Here is a 268-nt window from a genome sequence, read left to right as displayed (position 1 = left end):
AGATCTTGTGCAGCAGATTTGCCTAATGCAATACGCCATTTGATTTCTTGACTGCTGCTTCCGTGAGTGTTGATAGTTGGTTGATTCAAGAAGAACGAAGTCCTTGACAACTTCAACTTTTCTCCATTGATAAGAATGTGAGTTTTAATTGGTAATCTTACAGTTAGCAGTCCAGGGTTTATCCTACAGTGCCAAGCCATGACTCCTGGAAACACTATTCAGGATTCTAATCTGAAATTATAGATTATAGTATCTACACTGCCTTACA

Source organism: Chrysochloris asiatica, unplaced genomic scaffold, assembly GCF_000296735.1.
Source record: "Chrysochloris asiatica unplaced genomic scaffold, ChrAsi1.0 scaffold00618, whole genome shotgun sequence".
NCBI classification, from domain to species: Eukaryota; Metazoa; Chordata; class Mammalia; order Afrosoricida; family Chrysochloridae; genus Chrysochloris; species Chrysochloris asiatica.
This window is presented reverse-complemented; position numbering follows the sequence as displayed.